Source organism: Hordeum vulgare, chromosome 6H (genome assembly GCF_904849725.1).
Source record: "Hordeum vulgare subsp. vulgare chromosome 6H, MorexV3_pseudomolecules_assembly, whole genome shotgun sequence".
NCBI lineage: Eukaryota > Viridiplantae > Streptophyta > Magnoliopsida > Poales > Poaceae > Hordeum > Hordeum vulgare.
Window position 1 is genome coordinate 7,212,311 of NC_058523.1, and position 24,803 is coordinate 7,237,113.

A 24,803-nucleotide genomic window follows, 5' to 3' on the forward strand; every position below is an offset into this window, starting at 1 on the left:
CTTAACTTCTGCCACCGCATGTACAAATGACTTGTGAACACCTACAGCGGTAGCGGTCGATGATCGTTGCGACACTATTTGGCTTCACTTGTAAAAGGTCACAAAAATGCAATAGATATATGACCTGTAGTTTTGTACCAGCAAATGAACCTACAGTGCACAACTATTATTGATGGTTCACCATCCCCTACAGTATGCATGAATCAAATAACCAAAAGTCTCTGTAGCGTCGGTCCACACACCAGTCAGGAAATAAGAGCGACTACAATCGGGCACGCGAACGGGACGCTTGTTGGCCGATCAGAAAACACCCTTTAAACGTTTGGGTTGACTGATACTTTTCATATACTCCTACCGTTTTAAAATAAGTGTTTTAAGTTTAGTATAATTTTATATTAAAATTAATACAAAGTTAAGACAGTTATTTTAAAACAAAGAGAATCTTTACCTAATATATATATATATATATATATGAAAAATACATATATCTTTACCTAATAATAAAGAGGCTATCGCTTCTGTCGGAAAACCCACCGAGGTAATTTTATAAAAAAGCCCTTGTTGTTTATGATATTAAACTCGTAATATATATTAAATGTTTTTAAAAATACTCATATCTTTTAAACCGTAACTCCAAATTTAATATATTATATATGAAATTTGATAAGAAAAATATGTAGAATTTAAATATGATATTATTTTATCTGTTAAACGTTCAATAAAAATACTATCTAGGGTGCAATCTTAATAAATAAGTCATTATTCGTCTTTCTTTCATACCGATACTCATTCGGATTGGGGATGAACACGTCAACAAAATCATGATTGGAGATGAAACTGAAGGTCACTTGACTGATTCTTTGTACGTATTAAATCTACATGCAAGCCGTGTTAAAATAGAAGACCTGTGAAATTTTGAACTGCATTTTTGTAGGATAAGACCATCTTTGTTTGTGTCGTAACTGCAAATTCTCAGAGTATAGACCATTTTTTATAAATTAAGAGCGTGTGGTATTTCTTTCTCCCGTTGCAACGCATGTGTCCTTTTGCTAGTATATAATAAATAGGCTATCGCTTCCGTCGGAAAACCCACCGTGATGATTTAAAAAAAAGTCTTTGGTGTTTTCTAAAATTAGCCGTCCTCCGCGCGCAGCCGCCGACTACTTGCTACCGCAACCACTCCACCTAGGAATAGGATCCTTGCTCCGCCCCATCATCAAACCCGATGCACTTTGTCGATCGCCAGCGCTCCGTCGACGCTACTGCACGTCCCACCCCATCGACCGCCGGCCCCCGTAGTACCACAATCCGTTCAAGATCACATACGTGGCAGTTCTCATCTCCGGCGTCACGGGCCTCGCGGCATTGGCCATCTACCGCCCGTACCTAGAACTCAAGGTCGTGCCGTACACTAATCGGACTGATGTGGTCGTCCTCTCTCCCCAGTCGGAGCGCGAGTTTTGGGTTCCCCAATTCGACGAGGACATGAAGAAGTAGGCCGTCGAGTCCTAGATCGTCGACCCGCTCCACCCCGACAGTGTCCGCGTCCGCCGCATCCTCGAAAGACTCATCCACGCCGCTCACAAGGATCTGGATGACGGTAGCCGAAGAAAGCAGCGGGGTAAGAAACCAAGCAGTATGCAGCCGCATGCGGGACACCTCGATGGGGTCAAGTGGGAGTTCATCCTTGTCGAAGATGCTCGGGTCCCTGCCCTGCAAGCTAATGGTCACCACCGGATTGTTCGACCTTCTCGAGACTGACACTGAGATTGCCTTTGCTCTTGGCCATGAGGTGAGGTAGCTAGGTTTAATACTGGATTAATGAGTTCACGTCACGCAATTCAAACTCTCATCCATCGTGACATGTGTTATTATGTTTCTAGATCGAGCACACCATTGCAAGGCACAAGGCGGACATTGCCAAGCAGGCTTGGTTTCCCACTATCTTATTGTGGCCTATCTTTTCAATGGATGTCGACCTTTTGCATTTTCACATGTTTTTTTTGAGACTTGTGTAAGTTTGTTAGTGCTACAATTTTTATAAGGTAGCACTCTCTAGAGAAACTAGAGATACACCATAGGGCTAAGCGGAACGAAAAGGGTTTCCGTGAGATGGTAAATGAAAACGATTAGTCTCACACGAGGTTTGGGTATAAGTAGTTGTCTAATAATGAGCAAGGAATATACCTCTTTCTTCTAAAGAGGATCTATTAAACTCATAATTCATTAGATATTCTTTTTATCAATGCCAACTACTCCCTCCGTTTTTAAATATAAGGTGTATTAGTTTTTCAAAAAGTCAACCGTTGTCTATGTTTGACCAATGTTATAGCAAAATATATAAATATTTACAATTCCTAATATACATAATATAAATATATATTTCAGGGTGAAGAGAGGCTATCGCTTCCGTCAGAAAACCCACGGCGATGATTTAAAAAAAGTCCTTGGTGTTTTATAAAATTAATCAGCAATCCAATTGATAAGTGAAGCTAAATCGGTATGTGCGGGAGAAAAAAAAACCAGACCACCCACGACCTTACCTCCTATCTCCAGCGCCAACGCCACCACCCCCTGCCACGGCGCCGTGCGTCGCCGTCCCCAACTCCTCCAATGCTCACCTCCGTCCCCGCGCACCACCGCCCCAGATCCGGCTACTGAAGATTGCTGAGAACAATGCGCTCGAGCAATCCGTGGTCCTCATTAACACCATGTGCAAAAATCCTAGCATCTCGACACTCCTCACCAAACATCATGCTCGCTGCCACTGTCAACCAGCCCCTCCTCTGCAGCTTTCTTCACCCAAAACTCCTCCATGGCATCCGAATCAGGATCCTCTTCTTCGTCGCCCCCTCGATTCCGCCTTCATCACCCACCTCATTCCAGTCTTCTCCAGCGACATTCTCTTGTTCAAACAGGTCCCCGAATTCACCATCCACCGCTGATGAACCCTCTGCTACATTATCATCTTCCTCATCATCTTCATCAGTGTCGCCGCCATCAACCGGAAAAAACACCCTTCTTTCGAGCCCGTCTGATCTTCTTGCCCTCCCGGACAAGCTCCTCCAGCCGGTCCCTCCCAACCAGCATGCCATCCTCCACCGGAAGCCTTCCGTCGTCGTCGAACGCCTCCACCAGGAAGGACGAATGCCGCACGCCCTTGATGCTCACGTAGAACAGCTCCGGGTGGCGCACCAGCAGCGCGCGCAACCGGTTGGGCAGCCCGAAGTCCCTACGGAAGTGCGTGAGGTGGTCCACCAGCGTCCACTTCTCCACCGTCATCGCCAGCACCTCCCGCACCACCGCGCACGTCCGCCGCTCCGCCGTCTCCGCGCTCGCGCCCTCCTCCAGCGGCTCGAACGGGGAGGCCTCGGGCAGGGTGTGGAACCAGAGAAGGTAGTCCGGTGCGCGCGGTGGAGGTTGAGCCCGCGGCGGAGCGGTAGGTGCGGGAACCTCCGTGGCCGGTCGATGAGGCGGTAGGGCCGGACGGCGGGGCGGAGCGGCGGAGGGAGCGGTGAAGGGTGCGGCGGCGGGTCGACCAGCTGGAGCGCGTGGCCGTGGGAGGTGTTTGCGAAGTTGAAGATGCCCGGGTGACGGGGGCAGAACGTGGCGCGGAAGTCCATGGTGAGGCCGAGGTCGGGGGCGATGTGCGCGAGCTTGGACACCAGGAGGCTGCCCCTCGGGGTCATGAGGAGGAGGCGGTGGACCTTGTCCGCGAGGCCGGGCGCGAGCTCGGCCCCGCGGTGGGCGGCGAGTGCGTGGGCGGCGAGTGCGTGGGCGGCAGGGGTAAGCACGACTGCGAGGGTGAAGAGGGAGGGAGGGAGGGTGAGAGGGGGCGGGAGATGGGGGCCTGGAAGAGGCGGAAGAGGGTCGGGTAGCGGAGCACGAAGGGGACGAACGGGCGGCGGCGCGGGAGGCCGAAGAAGGGGCCTCCCGCTTCATCAGACCAACGTTCAGGTGCCACATGGATGTCTGATGGAGGCCTCTTCCGTCGTCGCGTGGGGCTGTTCCGGTGGGCCGCATGCTATCCTAGCCTGGCAATTTAAGCTGACTGCTTACAATGAAACCCTATACATCTACACGTTTTCCCTTCCGTCTATCGTTGCTGTCACTTTTCGCTGGACGTCCACCCCCTTTTTTCTTAAGAAAACTTTTAATTTGGATACACAGATTACGGATGGGCAAAATTGATCACGTATGTCCGTATTACAGTCTCAAATGGATAAGATCCGAACTGAACGGACGTCTGATTGGGATCATGCCTTAGAGTTGGCCTTAGAGCATCTGCATCCGGACCACTTAAACCTCCTTCACATGCCTCAGCAGGCCGTCCGATCACTGTCCGATTACGAAAATGCGATCCAGACGGGCCTTTCAAACCAACCTCAGAAGCCCTGGTTGACCGACACCCCATTTCCAACCCAAATATTGGCGGATATGGGTGAGCCCGGGTGCCCGGGCACATCCGTCATCTTGGCTTGGCGACTTGGCCCCATGCGGACTCGCCGGGAAACCCGACGGTCCGTCGGACGCCTCGACCGCCGACGCGGTGTGAACGCCGCGTGGCGCTGCTTCGGCTCCCCGTCTGAGGTCGGGGCCAGCTATTTAAGCCGCCCGACATCTGAGGGGTGGTGCTTGCGCCGACGTCTGGTGGAAGCTACGGTGGCCCGACGGCGAGGCTATGGTAGCGACGACGTGTTAAGGTGTCGTGCCGCGGGGGAGATATGTGGGGTAGGTTCTGCCGATGATGACACCAAAACATGGCGGCGACAACGAGGAGGGAAGGTCGGAAGCTTGCTGTCGATGGGAGGAAGAGAATGGCATATGTGTCTCAGACTGGTGGGCCGGGGAAAGGAGTAGGCGAGTGACACGCGCGTCCGCCGCACGCCGACGCAATCAGACCAAATTTGGATTAAAAATCGGTCGTCCGACGGACAAAAAATGATCACGTGTCCTTTTGATAAGGCGCGTGGGGCTAAGTTTTATATTCGTTATAGCATAAACAGACACACATTGTCGAAATGGTGAAGTTGCTCTAATAGAAGAAACTCTCACTAGAAGCAACTCCCTTCCCTTATTTCGAAGCTTTTTATCTACTCCCTTCATTTTTAAATATATATTCTTTAAGAGATTTGAATATGAACCACATGCGGATGAATATAAATGCAGTTTAAAATATAAATTCCCATTTTGCTTTGTACGTAATTTAAATTAGAATCTGTAAAAGACTTGTGTTTAAAAACGAAGGGGTCGGTCCGAAAGCAAGTTAAAGATGAGTAATAACGGGGCACAGCAAGGACCGGGAGGCGAAACGGCTCCGTCGTTGAAAAAGGAAATGAAAGGGGGCCCTCCCTCGCTGCATCCATTCCATGGTGCAGACGTTGACGTCACCTTACGCATGTCGTGGCAGAGCCTCTCCTTGGGCCATGGCCGGCCAGCATGGTGGTGGTGACATGCATGGGTGCCACTTGGGTGGGAGAGGGCTCCATGGATTGAAATGTGTCCATTCAAGCCTGCCTCTTGGTCAGTATACATGGGACATGACCCTACTTCCTCAGCACTACTATAGTTGACTGCTTGTACAGAGTGACGCACGCCTGCCTGCCTACGTGGGCCTCCCTGATGGTACCTGCGTCTGTGCGTGGCATGCCGTCCATTTCGCCGTTGGTTTGGACCGCCCATGGATCACAGTCACAGGCAAAGCAAAGGTCAGAGATGCAGCAGCACCTGTGGTTCCATCCCTCCATCACCCATGCATCGATATGGATGAACGCAATACCCGCGTCGCCTGCTGCAGGGCAGCAGCTCCTATCTCTGTTAGTAGTATCCTACATAACCTAAGATCTTCTCTAACAATTCCGGTATAATGCATTGACTTGTAAAATAGCCGTTAAAATACAGGTCGACGTCAAAGAAAATATTGCTCGATCAGTGGGTCTAAACTGTGAGCAGTCTTCCCAAGATTTCCTGTAAATGCTTCCGAGATCATTGCAACCTCGGGAAAGTGTTTTGTTTTCTCATTGCCTTGGTCATCTTGAAGCATCTGCAGGAAATTATGCCTGTATTTGAAAGAATGGAAGTGGCTTTGGTTTAGAAGAATTTTGAGTTTTCATCACCAAAATTTACCCATCTTATTGTTGCTCTTTGTCTCCAGTAAATTCTTTGGAAGGCGAGACTTTTAAGCATGTATCTACCATAGTTTTGCTCCATGAGCGAGAGATCTCTAAATTCTTCAAACATATCCCCACATCAGAATGACTGCGTTATGGCTTCAATAATTCCGGCATGGTTTGAAATACTTCGGCTTCGTATTTTAAGCACTTTCCTATGTCTTTTGAATTCGGTAGTAATCAGTTTAGCACCGTTTCATGCAGAGGTGGACTCCAAATATTTTGCATCTTTTCTTTGAAGCGGCCAGGTAACAGGCGCGATATGACCGGCACAACGCAGCTCGCCGCTCCACGTTCGCCAATGTCTAGAATGTGTCCGAAACGACCGGGACCTAGCCGCCGCATGGGCCCTCAACCGCCCCCGTCACACCAGCGAAAATGCTGCATCTATGTAAGCTTTACGAAGACTAACGTAAGCCTCCTAACTAATTAACTTTGCCCCTTCAGATTTTCAGGAGGTGGGGGCGCTTCATCCTTCAAACTTTAATTTGATTGGTCCATATAACACATTACGTAAAACATTTATGTAGCATTGCTGACGTCACCAGTGTGGAGAAAACCACTCGCCGCCTTGACACCTTGACGTTGAGCTTGCCAAGATCGACGATGAGTGGTCGGTTAGCAACTCCTACACTAACCCCGACGGGGGCAAGGCTTCCGGCAGAGCTCCGCTGGCGGTGTTTGCTCTTGCCGCGACGTCCCTCCACACCATGCAGGACAATGTTATCCTTCTGCCGTTGAAGGGACATCGAGAATGATGACGATGTGGTCGGACAGTGCAGCCACGTGTACCGCTAGAATTAACATAAAGCAGGCCTAGTAGTAGTAGTAGCAGCGCTGTACCGATGTTTTAGCTAGACAAGCTAGAGACAAGGGCCAAACGCATAAGTTAAGTTGCAAAGAATCTATCTGCTGACCTCTTCTTCTTCATGGCTTTAAACCAGCCAGCCTGCGTCGCTGCGCCATGCCGGTGCAGCGCCATGCAGCCATTGTACGTTCAGACTACAGACCCAGCGGAATTATTAATCGGCACGATGTCACCCAGCATCCGTGTTAAAAGCCAGTGACGTGGGACGTCAACTTAAGGCCGTACACGAGTAAATATGCCGTTGAGTCGAGGGACGGTTTGACGGGGACGATCGGCACGGCCGTTGATGGGTTATACTCCAAGGTAGGGGCATAGGTCTGCCCTATAGGTCCTATCCAAGGACTACCCTTCATAGAGGACAAAGCCCTTACACAGTTCCGACTGAATTAAGGGCGTCCCCATCATCCAGTCGGCGACGGTCTACTCGGAGCATATCTAACGTATCGACTCGAAATCACTCTGTACATCGTAACCTTCGAGGAAGACAACGGTCATACGTTTTCATATACCATAACTAACATTTAACGCTTATGTTACGAGTAACGCCAGCTTTTACTCACCACTACTCCACCCCTGTCCACCGGGCCATTGTGAAGGGCAGCGCACTCTATATAAGCCGCCCTTTACCACTCGTACAGGGGTTGGCACTGGCTGTAATCCCACGATTCACTCGACACAAAGCTCCCAAGAGCACTGAGACGTAGGGCTTTTACCTCCACCGTAGAAGGGCCTGAACTCATACATCCTCGTCGTAGCTAAGGCTGTGCCCATATACTTTCATACCCCATACTTCTACTGTCAGACTTATACCCACGACAGTTGGCGCCCACCGTGGGGCAGGCGTCTAAGCGACTTCTGACGAGTTTGCGATTTCATCTTTTCGTCATGTCATCCGGCGGAGATCTATCCATGGGTCATGAAATCCTCTTCGGTGCACTCTCCTTCATCGCCGACGATTCGGCATGGCTTCGGGATGCGCCCCTCGACGTCGAGACGCTTCCGAGTCGCGGGGCTACGCACTTTCGTGCCAGCTCCTGCGGCGTTCTTCTTCTCCAGCCATCGACCCCGGTGTCGATCTTCGCCCCCGTCACGCGCCGCAACAAGCGATCCGGTCGTTCGCGGCTCCAGCGTTGGGTGCGACACGCCCTAGCGCGACAAAACATGTCCTCTCAAGTAGCGGTGCTCGAATCGGTTGTGGTCCCGCCGTCATCCCAGTACTTGGAGCCAGTTCCGACTGAGCTACCTTCCGAGTATCAGGGTCCCGGGCCTGCAACCGAAGTACTCATGGCCGATTCCCACGAAAGTCCCCTCGGTACTGGTCGGAACGAGCGTGAGTTCGGAGAATCATCCGGCGCTCGTCGTCAGCACCATCGTTCTTCCAGTCGACGCACTCACCAGAGCAACGTCGAGGTGTTCCGCACACCCATCCTCAACTTGGCTGCAGCCGCCACGATAGCTCATTCTCTCCAGCCTACTGATTCGGAGGCTGGTAGACGAATCGAGCAGATCCGTGCCTTGTTACATACGGCGTAGCAGCAAAACTCGGCGGTCTCCCAGTCGCATAACAAGATCCACAACAGTTCCGTTCAGGTGAACACGCATCGGTCGGTTTTCAGTCCTGACTCTCACCAGCGACGCAGAGGGGGCAGCCGTTCCAGGGACCCGAATCGGAATCCGCTTTCCATTCGGTCTCATCCCGAAGATCGTCGCCGTTCGCGTACTCCTCCGCGGAGTGGGCCTTACGGACCCCGGCATTACGATGATCGTCGTTCGGGCGGTGGCGCGCATGATCCAAGGCCTGATGCAAGAGGGTACATCACTCAGAAGAAGGTCGATAGAAGTCGAGCCCACCGTGATGGTCACGATAGAAACTGTCCGAGTGGAAGCAGGACCATTGTTTCTGGTCCTGAGTGCTTTAGTCGGACCATCCGCTCGGCTGACATCCCTCCCAACTTCCGATTGGCGACGGGAATCAGCAAATTCACACGAGAGTCCAAACCAGAAACTTGGTTAGACGACTACAGAGTGGCGGTCCAGATCGGTGGTGGAGATGACCATGTCGCCATGAAACATCTCCCATTGATGCTCGACGGTCCAGCTAGAGCTTGGCTAAACCAGTTAGCCCCATCAAGCATTTATAGTTGGGCAGATCTGTCCCGAGTCTTCATCAGGACCTTCGAGGGTACGTGCAAACGCCCTGCTGGTCTCATAGAGCTCCAGCATTGTGTCCAGAAGCAAAATGAGCCCTTGCACGATTTCATCCAGCGTTGGACGACCCTCTACCACACGGTGTGGAATGTTACACAGCACCAAGCAGTCTGCGCCTTCAAGGCAGGCGTTCGGTACAGAGATCTATACCTGAAGTTTGATCGGACAAGCGACATCTCCATGAGCAAGATGATGGAGATAGCCGCGCGCCATGCAAATGGCGAAGAGGAGGACCGCATACGTAGCGGCAAGCATAAGTCAGTCGCCGATGGAGATGGGAACAACAATCGGAAGCAGAAACAAAAAGCTCAATCCACTCCGCAAGCAGAGGCGGCGGTCGTTACAAATGCTAAGTTCAAAGGCAAGGGGAGACAACAGTACACCCCCAAGAAGAAACAGTGAGGAAATTCCATCCTAGATCAACTGTGTCGAATCCACACGAAGACGGATGAAGAAGGCAATGTCATATTGCCGAAACATACCACTCGGAAGTGTCGTCTCCTGATCCAAGGATTCGGTGAAGGTCAGCCGAGTGAGAAAGACACCGAGCAAGATGATGAGGACAAGGAGGATCCATTCCCTCAAGTCCATGCAACATTAATGATTTTTGCTGATGTGAAAAGCAAAAGTCGACTGAAGCTGGTCAACAGGGAGGTAAACATGGCAACCCCATCCACTCCCACGTTCCTCAAGTGGTCACACACTGCAATCACCTTTGATCAGTAAGACCACCCAGCACACGTACCCTCCCCAGGGAGGCAAGCTCTGGTCGTCGACCCGGTGGTGGAAGGAGTTAGGCTGCGCAAAGTCCTCATGGACGGTGGCGGCGGCTTGAATATCATGTACGCCGATACTCTCAAGGGAATGGGAATTCCGATGTCCACACTTAGCGAGAGCAGTATGCAGTTCCATGGAGTCGTCCCAGGAAGAAAGACCAAATCACTCGGCCAGATTGCGTTGGATGTCGTTTTCGGCTCTGACAAGAACTTCCGCAAAGAGAAGTTAACATTCGAGGTGGTAGACTTCCAGAGTGCATACCATGCCATTCTGGGCCGTCCGGCATACGTACGTTTCATGGCCCATCCATGTTACGTATATTTGAAGCACACAGCGGGCCGAGGAGTGTGTGCAGCAGGGGTCGAGAATTGCAGACAATTAGATGGTTGTACTCGAGTTGGATGAGTACAAGAAGACTGCTGACCCCACTGACCTAATGCATTCAAAGAAGCCAGCTTCCGAGTCTGCATTCCAGTCAGCGGGAGACACGAAGAAAGTAAGCATCCACCCGACGGATGCCACCGCCGCCCCAACAAACATCTCCACCACCCTTGATCCAAAATAGGAAGCCGAGCTCACCCAATTTCTCCGTGATAACTGGGACTTTTTGCATGGAAGCCTGCTGACATGCCAGGTGTACCCAGGGAGTTGGCTGAGCACCGCCTGCATGTGGATCCTTCTGCTCGGCCCGTCCGAGAACGCCTACGTCGGTCCACCGCGCGCAAGAGAAAAGCAATCAGAGAGGAGGTAGCTAAACTCCTAGCAGCCAACTTCATCCGCGAGGTACACCACTCCGAGTGGCTCGCTAATGTTGTCATGGTGCCCAAGAAGGACAAGTCTCTCCGTATGTGCATCGATTTCAAGCACCTTAATAAGGTCTGTCCGAACGACCACTTCCCGCTCCCCCGCATTGATCAAATCGTTGATCCGACTCCGGGTTGCGAGCGCTTATCCTTCCTTGATGCCTATTCGGGCTATCATCAGATCCGTCTGTATGGTCCAGATGAATTAAAAACATCTTTCATCACCCCATTCGGGTGCTTCTGTTACATCACTATGCCATTCGGTTTGAAGAATGCAGGAGCAACTTTTATGCGAATGATCCAAAAAAGTCTACTAAACCAGATTGGCCGAAATGTGGAGGCATATATGAACGATATTGTAGTCAAGTCACGCAAAGGTTCTGACCTGCTGACTGACTTGGCAGAAACATTCGCCAACCTACGTAGGTACGATATCAAGCTCAACCCAGCCAAGTGTTCATTCGGCGTTCCCAGCGGGAAGTTACTCGGTTTCTTCGTTTTCGAACGAGGGATCGATGTCAACCCCGAAAAGATCGGGACCATTGTTTGAATGGAGCGGCCGGTAAGAGTACATGATGTTCAAAAGCTCACAGGTTGCCTAGCGGCTTTGAGCAGGTTTATCGCTCGACTCGGCAAGAAGGCGTTACCTCTATACCGACTCATGAAGAAGTCAGATACCTTCGAGTGGACAGACGAAGCCCAAATCGCATTCAACGACCTCAAAGCCCTGCTTTCCACCCAGCCGGTTCTTACTGCCCCGCTCAGTAAAGAACCCCTTCTTGTGTACATCGCGGCTACAAATCAAGTCGTCAGCACCGTTCTGACAGTCGAACGCGAAGAAGAAGGCAAAGCGTACAAGGTTCAGCGGTGAGTATATTATGTTTCCGAAGTCCTGACTCCTTCCAAACAGAGGTATCCCCATTATCAGAAGCTTATTTATGGGATCTACATGACTGCAAAAAAGGTGGCTCATTATTTCCAACACCACTCGGTATCTGTCATATCTGATGCTCCATTGTTGGAAATTCTCCACAATCGGGACGCATCAGGCCGAGTGGCAAATTGGGCAATGGAGATGCTATACTGCGACATCAAGTTCGAAGCCAAGAAAGCTATAAAGTCTCAAGCTCTTGCTGACTTCATAGCAGAATGGGTAGAACAACAGCAACCGACTCACATCTACTCGGCTCATTGGACCATGTTCTTCGATGGGCCCAAGATGTTGAATGGCTCCGACGCCGGCGTAGTGCTCATATCCCCGAAAGGTGATAAACTCAAGTATGTGTTGCAGATCCATTTTGATTCTTCCAACAACGAAGCAGAGTACGAAGCTCTCCTTTACGGGTTGCGCATGGTCATCACACTCGGCGTCCGTCGCCTGATGGTCTATGGCGACTCAGATCTAGTGGTTAATCAAGTAATGAAGGAGTGGGATGTAAGGAACCCCACCATGACTGCATACTGCAGCGCAATAAGGAAGCTCCAGAAGAAGTTCGAAGGTCTGGAACTTCACCATGTTCCCCGAATGAAAAACCAAGCAGCAGATGAATTGGCAAAACTTGGATCCACACGGAGACCGGTCCCGAGTGATGTCTGCCTCGAGCACCTACACCTCCCCTCGATAAAAGAAGATCCTTTTACAGAGGAACCTGTACAACCGAAGAGCTCAACAGATCAGACTGAAGTCGAGGTTCCCGCTGTGGTTGACTTGATTATGGAGATTCTAGCTGTCATTCCCGAATGGACTGTGCCATTCATTGCGTACATCATGAGGCAAGAGTTACCGGAAGACGAAGTCCAAGCTAGGCAGATCGTTCGCAGGTCGAAGTCCTTCACCGTCATTGATGACCAGTTATACAGGGAAAGTGTTTCAGGTGTCCTTCAGCGGTGTATCTCTCCTGAGGAGGGGCAGTTAATTTTGGAAGAAATTCACTCGGAAACCTGCGGCCATCATGCCTCCTCAAGGGCAATCGTCGCCAAAGCATTCAGAGCAGGGTTTCTTCTGGTTGCAGGCGAATGAAATGGCAAAAGATATAGTCGACCATTGCGAAGGTTGTCAGTTCTATTCAACCAAGTCCCACAAGCCAACGTCTGCGCTGAAGACAATTCCTCCTGCTTGGCCATTCGCCGGGTGGGGATTAGATTCAGTCGGACCATTCAGAACAGGCCAAGGAGGATTCACCCATCTGCTGGTAGCAGTCGACAAATTTACCAAGTGGATTGAAGCCAAGCCTATGAAGAAGCTTGATGCCCTTACGGCCATCAAATTTATCAGAGACATCATCGCCAGATACGGGGTTCCACACAGCATAATCACCGACAATGGCACAAACTTTGTCTCGGACATATTCAAAGGTTTTTGCGCAGGCCAAGGTATCCGAGTGGATTTTGCATCCGTTGCACACGTCCAAACAAATGGACAAGCGGAGCGAGCGAATGGACTCATTCTTCAAGGGTTGAAGCCTCGACTCCTGCGGGAAGTTGAACATGCCGCCGGCGCATGGGTCACCGAGCTGCCTTCGGTGCTGTGGGGCCTCCGAACAACTCCGAATAGATCGACAGGGCGATCCCCGTTTTTCCTTGTTTATGGAGCAGAGGCGGTCCTTCCGAGTGACTTGCTTCACAACTCTCCACGAGTCGAACTCTTCTCCGAAGCCGAAGCAGAGCAAGCCAGGCAAGACGGAGTAGACCTTTTAGAGGAGGAGCGCGAGATGGCATTAATCCGTTGAACAATTTATCAACAAGATCTACGACGATTTCATGCACGGCACGTCAGGAGCCGCACGTTCCAAGCAGGCGACCTGGTGCTCCGAGTGGATCAACAGAGACCACACAAGTTGGCTCCCGCCTGGGAAGGACCGTTCATCATTTCTACGGTGCTGAACAACGGAGCGTATCGACTCTACAACCTCGACAGGGAGACGGACGAGCCGCGAGCATGGAATGGAGATGTACTGAAGCGCTTCTACACTTAACCGCCGACAAAGACAATGTAAAGAACAAATGTCATCGAAGTAATACAAAGCGGATTAATTTCTTGCTGATTCCAAATTCTTCCGCGTTTGCAGACTCCTGTCTAAAAAACTAACTCCGAGTGTGCACCAAAAGTCACACTCGGGGACTTAGCTGCGACCCAGAGTGGCCTAAGTAAACAACTTGCTCCGAGTGTGCACTAAAAGTCACACTCGGGGACTTAGCTGCGACCCAGAGTCGCCTAAGTAAACAACTTGCTCCGAGTGTGCACCAAAAGTCACACTCGGGGACTTAGCTGCGACCCAGAGTTGCCTAAGTAAACAACTTGCTCCGAGTGTGCACTAAAAGTCAAACTCGGAGACTTAGCTGCGACCTAGAGTCGCCTAAGTAAACAACCTGCTCCGAGTGTGCACTAAAAGTCACACTCGGAGACTTAGCTGCGACCCAGACTCGCCTAAGTAAAAAACTCGCTCCGAGTGTGCACCAAAAGTCACACTCAGAGACTTAGCTGCGACTCAGAGTTGCCTAAGTGAAAAACTTGCTCCGAGTGTGCGCCAAAAGTCACACTCGGGGACTTAGCTGTGACCCAGAGTCGTCTAAGTAAAAACTCGCTCCGAGTGTGCACCAAAAGTCACATTTGGAGACTTAGCTGCGACCCAGAATCGCCTAAGTAAAAACTTGCTCCGAGTGTGCACCAAAAGTCACACTCGGAGACTTAGCTGCGACCCAGAGTCACCTAAGTAAAGAGGCTTAGCTGAGTCGCCTAAACAAAAACCATGAGCCAAAATCGTGTCAAAAAAACTCAGCGAAAGAAGAGCAAAAGATACGGTACGAATTCAAATTGAGTTCTACGATCAATCGGCTCGGTGTGAATCAAGTTTATCCACACTGTGCCACGAATGTACCGGTGAACAGCAGTGGCCAAAGTTTAATACAAACTCCACAACGCATACCGAGGTAAATGTGCGTTCAGCATAAAGTCAATTAAGCATCGCCGGGGCTGGCAGGCTCCACGAAGGTGTCGAGGTTGATTCCATCTGCAATCCGAGTGGCCGTGTCGAGGAAGGTCTCCATGAAGTCTTCAAATCGAAGCTTCTTGGTAATGGCGACCTGCAACATCTTCAGCTTGTCTTCACGGGCTTCCTTGCAGTGCACTCAGACCAGAGACAGTGCCACGTCCGCGCCACACCGAGCGGCAGACTTCTTCCATGCCTGCACTCTGCTTGGGACTTCCTCCAGTCGAGTCATCAACCACTCTATCTCATTCCGGGAGTCATCTTTAGGCCACAACTCTTTGTCAATTCGGCCGACAACTCCTCTCAGGCGACCAATGAAAGGACCCACCTTGTTAAGGCGGGAATTCACTCGGAACATGTCCCGGTTAGCTTCATCACCGAGCGGAACATTCGGTTGCCCAAGCGTCCGTTCAATTTCGGCAGTTTCGGCTTCAACGTCCCGACAGAAATGTGCAAAGAAAAGACAGGGAGAAAATAAGCGCGGAGTGAACTTCAAAGTCAAAGAGCACTCGGCAAGCAACTTACCACCAAGCAGTGCGACCATCTTCTTCGCCCAGTCGCCGACGTAGTTCTCCTGCGCTCTGCACCGAGTGTTCATTAACTTCAGCTGGCCCATCCATTTAGATCTCTCCTTCTTCATTTTTTCTACCTCGGCTACCAGTTCCTTGTTAGTCTCTCGAGATTCCTCCAAAGATTTTTCTCGTTCAACGAGAGCCTTCTTCATGCCAGCCACATCATTTACAGCTACCTCCAAGTCGGCAGCAAGTTGAGTCTTCTCAGCCTTCAGAGCATTATAGGCCGATCCCATTTCACAAGTCTTCTGTCAAAGAGACACAAAGGGAGGATCAGCCAGATTCAACAAGGAAAAGGTCTCGACAGATATGACAAAACAATAAAAGCTCAAAATTCTTCAGACCCCTGCTGATGCAAGCAATCGACAGCGGTCTCAGGGACTACACCCAGTGGGTTCACTGAGAGTGACCCCACTAGTATGAAGATCGAACAGGTCGGTCCCATTGAGCTCCATAGCAAACCAACAACACTATGAGATTACTATTACTCGTCCCGAGTAACACTACTCTCGGGGACTACACCCAGTGGGTGCACTCGGCGTGCCCCCACTGGTACCATTCGGGCAGATCAACTCTAATCTGTAGAGATTATGGAAAATACATATAAAGACAACTGCCGGTGCAAGCACTCGACAGAAGTCTCAGGGACTACACCCACTGGGTTCAATCAGAGCGAACCCACTGAAAAATCAACCTACTGTATCCAAGTATCTCGCTGAAACCCCCAGTGGGCACAAAGAGGAATGTAAACACTTGCTAGCGCACTTACTCGGATATCATCCCGAAGCTCCAAGCTCTTCTTGTACAGGGACGCGATGGAGTCATATGCTCCCTTGGCGTCGCCCACCATCAGCTCCGCTTGTACCATGGAGTCCTTGGCGGCTCCTACTTGATCTTTCGGGAGGCGTCGGGCATCATATTGAACAGCCGACGGACCCGGCGTGGCAGAAGGCGCCCCAGGTATGCCGAGCTCCCTGGGTATCCCGAGCTCTGCTCCAGTCGGTTCCGCCGTGAGGGCCACCGTCTCAGTCGGCGGCACGTTCATGGCGGGATTGGCAGCAGGTTGGATAACCGCAGGGACAGGCGCCAAAGCTGGTTCCGACCTCCTTTGGTCGTCGTCGTCCAGATGGATCGCCTCCGAAGGAAGCCTGACTGAACAAAATAAAAATACAGAAAAAGGTCAAGATCAAAGACAGCACTCACGAAACGGTAATATAGCTCTCGAAGTCGTGACAACGTACCTTGCTGGGACGTGGCGACGTTATCAGTGTCCATGGGATCATCATCCTGACGCGGCAGAGAGGTGGCGGAGGTAGCAGCTCTGTTGAGTGAAATCCACTCGACGGGTAAACATGAATTCCCAAAAAGAAGAGTCCAATCGGATACTGAAGGACAATGAAAGAACAAAGATACTTACGCTGAATCGACCGGAACAGCGATCCTCATCCGGGGCAAAGCTTTCCGAGGCTTAGACCCGCTGGGTTTAGCCTGTTGGAAATATGCCCTAGAGGCAATAATAAAATGGTTATTATCATATTTCCTTGTTCATGATAATCGTCTATTGTTCATGCTATAATTGTATTAACAGGAAACAGTAATACATGTGTGAATAAATAGATCACAATGTCTTCCTAGCAAGCCTCTAGTTGGCTAGCTCGTTAGTCAAATAGATGATCATGGTTTCCTGATCATGGGCATTAGATGTCATTGATAACGGGATCACGTCATTGGGAGAATGATGTGATGGACAAGACCCAATCCTAAGCATAGCACTAGATCGTATTGTTTGTATGCTAAAGCTTTTATAATGTCAAGTATCTTTTCCTTCGACCGTGAGATTGTGCAACTCCCGGATACCGTAGGAGTGCTTTGGGTGTATCAAACGTCACAACGTAACTGGGTGACTATAAAGGTGCACCACGGGTACCTCCGAAAGTGTTTGTTGGGTTGGTACAAATCGAGATCGGGATTTGTCACTCCGTGTGACGGAGAGGTATGTCTGGGCCCTACTCGGTAGAACATTATCATGAGCTCAATGTGACTAAGGAGTTAGTCACACGATGACGTGCTACGGAACGAGTAAAGAGACTTACCGGTAACGAGATTGAACAAGGTATAGGTATACCGACGATCGAATCTCGGGCAAGGTCTATACCGACACACAAAGGGAATCGTATACGGGATTGATTGAATCCTTGACATCGTGGTTCATCCGATGAGATCATCGTGGAGCAAGTGGGAGCCACCATGGGTATCCAGACCCCGCTGATGGTTATTGGTCAAAGAGGTGTCTCGGTCATGTCTGCCTGTCTCCCGAACCCGTAGGGTCTACACACTTAAGGTTCGATGACGCTAGGGTTATAGGGAATAGTTATACGAGGTTACCGGAAGTTGTTCGGAGTCCCGGATGAGATCCCGGACGTCACGAGGAGCTCTGGAATGGTTCGGAGGTAAAGATTGATATATAGGACGGATGGTTTCGGATACCGGAAGTGTTTCAGGCATCACCGGTAACGTACTAGGACCACCGGAACCACTGGAGGTGGCCCCGGGGGTCCACCGAAGGGGGGCAACGACCCGGGTAGGTAAGGTGGGCCAAGTGGGGAAGGGAACCAGCCCCTAGGTGGGCTGGTGTGCCTCCCCACTCAGCCCAATGCGTGGGGTAGAGAAAAGGGGGGGGGGCAAACCCTAAGCTAGGTGGGCCTAAGGCCCACGAGGGGTGCGCCACACCCCTCCTCCCCCCCTTGGCCGCCGCACCAGCCCCATCTAGGGCTGCCGCCCCCCAGGAGAGGGAAACCCTCAAGGGGGCGCAGCCCCTCCCTTCCCCTATATATAGTGGGCACTTTTGGCCATTGGAGATCAGACTTTTGCCTCTCTCTCGGCGCAGCCCTGCCCTTCTTCCTCCTCCTCTATGCCGGTGCTTGGCGAAGCCCTGCCGGGAGACCTCGTCTCTCCATCGACACCACGCCGTCGTGCTGCTGGAGTTCTTCCCCAGCCTCTCCCTCCTCCTTGCTGGATCAAGGTGTGGGAGACGTCACCGGGCTGCACGTATGTTGAACGCGGAGGTGCCGTAGTTCGGCACTAGATCGAAATCCCTGCGAGTACGACTTCATCAACCGCGTTCTAGCAACGCTTCCGCTTAGCGATCTTCAAAGGTATGAAGATGCTCTTACCCCTCTCTCATTGCTGGTCTCTCCATAGGAAGATCTGAATATGCGTAGGAAAATTTTGAATTTATGCTACGTTACCCAACATAGCCACCTTAGACGGCTGCTTCACGGGCTCGGCAGAAGCACCCCTGGTTCTCTTCACACTCCGAGCACTCGGAGCCACCGGAGGAGCCGGCGGAACAGCGGGGTCATGACGGTGCTTGGTTCGGTGTTCTGGTGGTGAGGGTGACGAGCTCTGCTCTTCACTCTCCTCCTCCTCCTCTTCTGTTTCCTCCTCCGTCTCCCTACTGTCAGAGACGTACTCGGCACTATCCGCGCTACCCTCCATGCCGCCTTCTTCTTCCTCGACTGGATTCCCATTCGAGACTGCAGAATGCCAGTTCGTCCACTCCTGCACAAAACACAGTCGGCAGCGTCAGTCAGCGAGACAAGAAAAGCAATAAAACTGAGAAGGTTAAAAGCACTCGACGACATGTACTCACCTCATTCAGAGGAGGATTTTCGGCGCGGAAGGCCTTCACCCGTCGAGCTCCCACGGGGTTATCACATGTGCCCGTGATGCTGCGGACCCATGTACTCACGGTCTCCTCGCTCACGTCTTCAGGATGGGACCGAGTGGTGTCCGAAGGCCCCTTGTAATGCCACATTGCGTGGTCTCGGGCCTGGAGCGGCTGGATGCGTCGACCCAGAAAAGTCTTGAACAGGTCCATGCCGGTGACTCCCTTCCGAACGACAGCTATCAGCGCATCGACCAAAGGCTGGATCTGGGTTCTTTCTCCCTTAGAGAGCGCTAGCTTCCTGGGAGGGCCCGGACGGTCTAAACTGAAGGGTGGTAACCCGCTCGAAGCATTCGGGCAGGCAATGTCCTGGCAATAGAACCAGGACGATTGCCAGTTCGTAACCAACTCGGATAGCTGAAGCGAGGGATAGCTACTCTTTGTTTTCTTCTGAAATCATAAACCCCTCGCAGAGCTGGAGGATGTGTGTCTTATCGTCAGACTGGCTAAGCTTCTTAACAGTCTGAGATCTAGCGGAGAAAACATATTTGAAGAGCCCCCAGTGGGGAGGAGATCCTATGAAGCACTCGCAGAGGGTGATGAATGCGGAAAGATGAGCTATCGCATTCGGAGGAAAGTGATGGAGCTGCGCCCCGAAGTAATTCATGATACCTCGGAAGAAAGGATGGGGAGGCAAGGAGAAACCTCTGGCCACGTGGCTGAGCAGCAGAACGCGCTCCCCCTCCTTCGGCGCCGGCTCCGTCTCGCCTTCCGGCAGCCTTCAAGACTTGTTGACGACCATGCCGTGCTCAACCAGCTCCAGCACGACGTTCTCCGTCACCGAGGAGGGGAGGAAGTCCCCCTGGATCCAGCCCGCCGGCAACGCCCGCTGCCGCCGCTGAGTGGAGGCCGCCCCCTTCTTATTATCTTCGCCTCGAGCTTGCTGGTCTGTCCCTTCGTCATGGCGAGGGCGACGGCTCCGCAGAGGAGGAGAGGAAGGAGGTGGCTAGAGGTGCGCAGGGAGTTGCGGGGAGGCGAGATCGAGGGGAGGAAGATGAGCAGCGCAACAGGGAGGGCCGCCGGGAAAGCTTTAATAGGCCTCCGACTGAGTCACCTACAGGTGGGCCCAGGATCTTATCCTCCCAACCGGCCGCTGCAAGATCAGTGGAGAAGATCGCGACGCGGTAATCGAGGAGGCAAAATCTATTCGATGGCGATGTCGTCATCCCCGCTGAGCGCGCGGCAACCGAAATTTGAGGATCTCGGAAAATCTGTCGTTGTTAGTATGACCGGTCACGTCGAAAGATTCCGCGGAACCAATCGGTCCCTCACGGTTCGTTTCGCTTGCATTTTCACTCGGATCACTTGCCACAAAGATAAAATAGATCGAGGTAGACAACGCTAAGATCACCTCAATACCAGTCGGCTCCAAACTCCGGACATCACTTCATCGTTCCAACCCCGATCCATTCAGGGACTAATGATGGGGTTATAGTCCCAGGGTAGGGTCATAGGTCTGCCCTATAGGCCCTACCCAAGGAGTACCCTTCATAGAGGACAAAGCCCTTAGACAGTCCCGACTGAACTAAGGGCGCCCCCATCATCCAGTCGGCGACGGTCCACTCGGAGCGTATCTAACATACCGACTAGAATTCACTCTGTACATCGTAACCTCCCAGGAGGGCAACGGTCATACGTTTTCATACACCATAACTAACATTTAAGGCTTACGTTACCAGTAATGCCAGGTTTTACTCACCATTACTCCACCCCTGTCCACCGGGCCATTGTGAAGGGCAACACACTCTATATAAGCCGCCCTTTCCCACTGGTACACGGGTTGACACTGGCTGTAATCCCACAATTCACTCGACACAAAGCTCCCAAGAGCACTGAGACGTAGGGCTTTTACCTCCACCGTAGAGGGGCCTGAACTCATACATCCTCGCCGTAGCTAAGGCTCTGCCCATATACTTTCATACCACATACTTCTAGTGTCAGACTTATACCCACGACAGCCATAGTCACGCAAACGTACGTAGGTGCCTATATAAGTTGACGTGTCGTGCGTACGCACACAAGCATGCAGATGAAGCACCCCTTCTGACTACTATCTAATGAGGAAAAAATCCATTTTAAACCCTGAATTCGTAGGGACCCGCCGAGACGAACACTGAAGTCGAAATCCCAGACAATTGCACCCTAAACTATGCAATCCCGGTCTAAATTGAACCCTCACGTCGTTTGGCAAACAAGGATTGCCAAAAGATGACCAGGATTGATGCCATCTGTACTATTTCTCGTTGGGCCAGCCCACTTTCATTTTCTTCTTCTTTAAAACGTGCAGTTTTTTTCTTGTTTAAAACTGAAAAAAAATACGCGGCGACCTCAATCTGAAATCTGGCCGACGTAAGCAACCGTAAGTATGTACACGTGCCACTGTACGTACAAATTAAAAAAATAATTGAAAAAAAATCACGCCTTAAATAAGAAAATGGACAAAAGAAATAAGAAAAGAAACAAATTAAAAAAATCACGCCTTAAAAAAATGAATTGATAAAAATCTTGCCTTGAAAAAGCGAAATGAACAAAACTTCACGCCTTTAAAAAACGATTTGAAAAAGTTCAGGCCTTACATGTACTTAATTTTTTTAATACATTGTATACATTTTTTAATGTTCCAGACATTATTTTGAAATATGTGAACATTTCTCAAATGCGACGTACATTTTTTCCTTTTTACTGTTTATTTTCTCTTATATTATAAATGTTTTATTGCCTGTTGCTAAATTATTTCGAAATTAAAATTCATGGATTTTCGAAAACATGTGAAGTCCGCTGTTTATTTTATACGTAGGAAGCACCTCAAATAAAAATGAAAAAATAGTTCTTTATACAGTACGGATCAAATGCGGCGTATTGTGCAGCGCGTGCACAAGCTATCAAGGCTAAAATCGATCTAGTTGCTTGTTGTATTTGTACGCACCAGCTTATCTGAATTAATTAGCTTTGCTCGTATGTCGTGTGTTCTGGTGGAACCAGGTTTACTTACATGCAGTCCTCTACAACTGAAAAGTACTCGACCAAGTCACTGCGTGCAGAACCTGTGCCAACAATGCATTTATTTTTTTTATTTTTTAACAAAATAAAACTGAAATGAGCCGGTTCAGCGGGGAAAGGATGTGTGCCCTTTGAAAAAAACGAAAAAAATAAAACGGGTCGGCCCACCAGACGAACCCCGCTTGACACAGTGTCAGGGTTCGATTTAGACCGGCATTGCATAATTCAAGGGGCAATCGACCGGGATTTTGAATTTGGGGTTCATTTCGTTCAACCAATAAAATTTCAAGGTTTAAATTGAACTTTTTCCATCTAATTAACCACACACACCCGCGTGTTTTAGTGGCAGATTTAGATATCCCTAAGTAATTTGTATGCATGTCCCGTTGCATGGACTAATCATTCATGGACCCAACCCATCTGTTTTAGGTTATTGAGCCAGACAATGCACGTTCATGGTTAGTAGTACTGAGTACGTAGCAATCAAGGAGCTGGATGCCGTACAACGTGAGCCAAGCCTACAGACACCAGTACCGGTCCAGTTACGTTAATTGAGCGAGATAGATACTACTTCCTCCGTTCCTAAATATAAATATAAGACCTTTTAAAGATTGCACTATAAACTACATACGGATGTACATAAATATATTTTAGAGTATAGATTCATTCATTTTGCTTCGTATGTAGTCTCTTAGTGAATTCCGTAAAAGGTCTTATATTTTAAAACGGAGGGAGTACTACTAGGACACATGCATGTTTATCTTTCTCCTTTTCTTTTCTTTTTTCAGAGAGAGAATGTGAGAGACAGGAGAGGGTGTGGATGGGGCCTAGTTCGGGACAGGGGAGGAGGCCACCACAACCCAGTGTCGATTCTCTCGCAAATTAGCGAGTCGCCATCGAGCTAGCAACGTCACCTTGTACTACTACTGGTGATTATAGTGATCCATACTGGTGTTATTTCGTCGGTCAAACTATGCCTGCCCACTATGTCTTTCCGAAATATTATTAGTTTAGCTAGCTAATTTGCACCTCATCAGCTCACGCATACCACTGAGCTCATGAGGTGCATGGACGGAGTACGGTGCATGGCATGTCTTGCATGCCATCCAAGTTGTGTACTCCACAGCCCCGGCCATCCTGCCACGCCCCACCCTATGGCAGCAAAGATGTACTAGCATGGACGGCGTATGCTGCATGCACCTGCTGCATGGCATGTCATGCCATCCAACCACTGATGGATGTTTCAGGGTGCAGCCAGCGCAGTCCACCGTGCACGGGGGTACACGCACGCATGGACCCGACGAGAGACATCCATGTCCATCATCTGCGGTAGTACGCCGAGCAGAGCAGAGCCGGAGGCCGGCACAAACAAAACCCGACGCCGGCGGTCCCTCATCCAACACACAGTCACACACGCAGCAGCTCCAGCTCCATGGCTCTACGCTAGAGCTCATGGAGGTGGACACGCACACTGCTCTGCATTATTGTTTGTGGCCACCACGCATCAACTTAATCATCTGGTCCAGGTACGACGGTGGACATGCATACATTGCCATCGCGTGGCGCGGCCCGTGCTACCCACTATTGAACATGTACGCCCACGCAAGGTTACAAAACATTTGGTGACCGCTGCTTCAATGGCATGTGTCCCATCCGTCGTCTCCTTCCTGCCGCCTCATCGGCGCATCTTGGCCCCTACCGTTGGCATATTCTTTTATTTTGGGGGGACACGGGGCCGTTGGCCTATTCATCGGGTATTCAAAATATGCCAACAATACATGCAGCATCAGCAGAAAACAAGCACAATATGTTTGGCCAACACTCTGCACTGCATCGAAGACTAACTCATTTTCGAACCGTGTTTTGACGCGGCAAAGCGTCCATGTGGTGAGTTGGCGATGACACGGGTGAAACGGCCGTTAACGGCCATGTCTGCCAGCCGCTCGGTCGAAATGGGTTGACCTAGTACAATCACTCCTATCATTACTTCTTCACATATTTCTACAATCACTCCTATCATTACTTTTTCATGTATTGAAAATAAAAGTATATCATACTACTACTTACCTGAGCCGCTCTAAAGGTCAGCTTCTCAAGCTCGATACCGAGAGTCACGCACTTGAACCGCTTTAAAACCCTGTACGACAAGGATAATGATTTGCTAAGTTTTTTCATTAATTGATATATCAGAAAATCATCGAAAGAGACTGATAGAACGCAAGAATGATTGAAATTACCCTTGAAGCATGTCCTGCAGGCTTTGGAACTGTTCCAAGGGTCTCGATAATGGGTTGAAGGCATCAACTCTTCCCTTATCAATATCAACTCTTCCCTTATCAATTTGAATGTCCAACAGAATCCAATGAAAGCTGCACATGTATAAATATATATATATATATATATATATATATATATATATATATATATATATATATATGTGTGTGTGTGTGTGTGTGTGTGTGTGTGTGTGTGTGTGTGTGTGTGTGTGTGTGTGTGTGTCTGTCAGTAACTTATCAATTACACTTATAAGTGAATGGACACAACAGAGTAAAGACCCTCTCCTGAAGTTGTATGAAAACAGTATGTGTGTTGGGGAACGTCGCATGGGAAACAAAAATTTTCCTACGCGCACGAAGACCTATCATGGTGATGTCCATCTACGAGAGGGGATGAGTGATCTACGTACCCT

General features: G+C 50.1%; 1 pseudogene; it reads right to left on the reverse strand.

The window, feature by feature from the left end:
• Positions 1 to 2,685: 2,685 nt before the first annotated feature.
• On the reverse strand, positions 2,686 to 4,414 carry LOC123404860 (annotated as a pseudogene).
• Positions 4,415 to 24,803: the final 20,389 nt, after the last annotated feature.